Here is a 3,770-nt window from a genome sequence, read left to right on the forward strand (position 1 = left end):
TTCTTTATTTGTTGGAAGCAACTTTACACTCAAACTTCATTTGAAATATTTTCATCATTTGTTTGTCCTCACATGCTCCTCATGTGCTCTCCTTTGCACACCACACCAAAACATGATAGTAAATATATATATATATATATATATATATATATATATGTCTTAATAAGGTTATCCAAAAAATAGTGCTCGATACCGTAGTAGAGCGCAATATATGTATGTGTGGGAAAAAAAATCACAAGACTACTTCATCTCTACAGGCCTGTTTCATGAGGGGTTCCCTCAATCATCAGGAGATTTTAATGGGAGAATTCACATACCATGGTTTATATAGGGCACAGAGTGGGTGGGTACAGGCTGGCGTAGGGGCGTGGTGATTGGCTCATGTGTTACCTAGGAGGTGTTTCCGTCTGTGGCGGCATGCTGATACAATTTCGCTGCGCTTGTTGAGGGATGACAGGTCTGGACGGTAAATAATAAACAGTTTCTCTTTCAAGCATAGGTTGCATCTTTTATTACCACTATTGTAAGGTGTGCTGGATGCAAGAATTTGCCATGTTATTGAATATTCAACATTATTGTCCTTGAGGTCCCAAATGTGTTTGCTGAGTTCTGTGGTATTTCGCAGGTTTTGGTTCCTGAAAGAAGCCTTGTGATTGTTCCATCTGGTTTTAAACTCTCCCTCGGTTAATCCTACATATGTGTCGGATGTGTTAATGTCCTTGCGTGTTACCTTAGATTGGTAAACAACTGATGTTTGTAAGCACCCACCGTTGAGAGGGCAATCAGGTTTCTTGCGGCAGTTGCAGCCTTTGTTGGTTTTGGGGTCGCTCTGTCCGGGGGCCGACGGCTCATTTGCAATTGTTTTGTTGTGGTTTGAGATAATTTGTCGTATACAGATAAAAGCCAGTAAATTAGAATATTTTGAAAAACTTGATTTATTTCAGTAATTGCATTCAAAAGGTGTAACTTGTACATTATATTTATTCATTGCACACAGACTGATGCATTCAAATGTTTATTTCATTTAATTTTGATGATTTGAAGTGGCAACAAATGAAAATCCAAAATTCCGTGTGTCACAAAATTAGAATATTACTTAAGGCTAATACAAAAAAGGGATTTTTAGAAATGTTGGCCAACTGAAAAGTATGAAAATGAAAAATATGAGCATGTACAATACTCAATACTTGGTTGGAGCTCCTTTTGCCTCAATTACTGCGTTAATGCGGCGTGGCATGGAGTCCATGAGTTTCTGGCACTGCTCAGGTGTTATGAGAGCCCAGGTTGCTCTGATAGTGGCCTTCAACTCTTCTGCGTTTTTGGGTCTGGCATTCTGCATCTTCCTTTTCACAATACCCCACAGATTTTCTATGGGGCTAAGGTCAGGGGAGTTGGCGGGCCAATTTAGAACAGAAATACCATGGTCCGTAAACCAGGCACGGGTAGATTTTGCGCTGTGTGCAGGCGCCAAGTCCTGTTGGAACTTGAAATCTCCATCTCCATAGAGCAGGTCAGCAGCAGGAAGCATGAAGTGCTCTAAAACTTGCTGGTAGACGGCTGCGTTGACCCTGGATCTCAGGAAACAGAGTGGACCGACACCAGCAGATGACATGGCACCCCAAACCATCACCCAACCATGCAAATTTTGCATTTCCTTTGGAAATCGAGGTCCCAGAGCCTGGAGGAAGACAGGAGAGGCACAGGATCCACGTTGCCTGAAGTCTAGTGTAAAGTTTCCACCATCATGATTACCCATTAGTTTCACCTGTTCCACGTTTGGACTCATTGTACACTCTTGTTTGTCACCATAGCAACCATTAGTTTTCACCTGTCACGTCACGCACCTGTTTCACGTTTTGAGTCACGCACCTGTTTTCGTTAATCATGTCTGTGTTATTTAAGCTTTTCATTTTCTGTTGTTCGTCCTGACGACATCCCCGCATTTATGCCCCCTGTCACACTCTGTCCACGTCTGTGCACTTCATGTCCATGCCAAGTAAGTTTGTTTATTATTGCCACAGTTAGTGTTTTTTTTGTTGTTCATAGTTTTTTGCCCCCGTGCAAGTCTTTTGTTTTCGTTAGTCAAGTTTGTACATCCGCCTTGAGCGCGCCTTTTGTTCCTTTGAGTGTTATTTTTAAAAATGTATTTACCTTCACGCCATGACCAGTCCAATTCACTTGCACCTCAGGAGAACAAACCAAGCCACAGTCCAAGTCTTGACAAACAGCAAGAATAGACATTTGAAAGGCAATTTAAAATAAATAAAGAGGCTGAATAAGTGTACGTTATATGAGGCATAAATAAGCAACTGGTATGTTAACGTAACATATTATGGTAAGAGTCATTCAAATAACTATAACATATAGAACATGCTATACCTTTACCAAACTATCTGTCACTAAATCCCATGAACTCTTATACGTCTAGTCCGGGGGTCGGCAACCCCACGGCTCTAGAGCCACATGCGGCTCTTTAGCGCCGCCCTAGTGGCTCTCTGGAGCTTTTTCGAAAATGTATGAAAAAAGATGAGGGGAAACAAATATATTTTTGGTGTTAATATGGTTTCTGTAGGAGGACAAACATGACACAAACTTCCCCAATTGTTATAAAGTGTCATGACTTGGACTGTGGCTTGGTTTGTTCTCCCGAGGTGCAAGTGAATTGGACTGGTCAAGGCTTGAAGGTGGGTACATGATTTATTTAACACTATAACTACAAAGAAAGGATCAAACAAAAAGCGCGCACAGGGGCGGAGGTACAAAACTAGACTATAAACACAAAACTTGCACATTGGCAGAAACTATGAACAATTAAACAAAACACTAACTGTGGCTTAATAAACAAACTTACTTGGCATGGACATGAAGTGCGCAGTGGTGGACATGTCGAGTGTGACAGGGGGCATAAATGCGGGGATAGCAGGTTTAGAAAAGATATGACTCCAGGACGAACAACAGAAAATGAAAAGCTTAAATAACACAGACATGATTAACGAAAACAGGTGCGTGACTCAAAACGTGAAACAGGTGCGTGATGTGACAGGTGAAAACTAATGGTTGCTATGGTGACAAACAAGACTGCACAATGAGTCCAAACGTGGAACAGGTGAAACTAATGGGGTAATCATGGAAACAAGACAAGGGAGTGAAAAGACAGAACCTAAAGAGTCCTATAACTAAACAAAACATGACTTAAAACAAAACATGATTACACAGACATGACATAAAGCACATTAAACATGCTTCACTGATTCCAGTATTTGGCGAGCACCGTTTTGTCCCACTAATTTTGGCGGTCCTTGAACTCACCGTAGTTTGTTTACATGTATAACTTTCGAGGACGTGTATTATGCCACTACTTTTTCTGTCTCATTATGTCCACCAAACTTTTAACGTTGTGCATGAATGCACAAAGGTGAGTTCTGTTGATGTTATTGACTTGTGTGGAGTGCTAATCGGGCATATTTGGTCAATGCATGACTGCAAGCTAATCGATGCTAACATGCTATTTAGGCTAGCTATATGTACATATTGCATCACTATGCCTCATTTGTAGCTATATTTGAGCTCATTTAGTTTCCTTTAAGTCCTCTTAATTCAATTTATATCTCATGACACACTATCTGTATGTAATATGGCTTTTATTTTTTTTTGCGGCTCCAGACAGATTTGTTTTTGTATTTTTGGTCCAATATGGCTCTTTCAACATTTTAGGTTGCCGACCCCTGCCCTAGTCTCTTACGTGAATGAGATCAATAATATTATTTCAT

The sequence above is a fragment of the Nerophis lumbriciformis genome, linkage group LG18 (assembly GCF_033978685.3).
Source record: "Nerophis lumbriciformis linkage group LG18, RoL_Nlum_v2.1, whole genome shotgun sequence".
Classification (NCBI taxonomy): Eukaryota; Metazoa; Chordata; class Actinopteri; order Syngnathiformes; family Syngnathidae; genus Nerophis; species Nerophis lumbriciformis.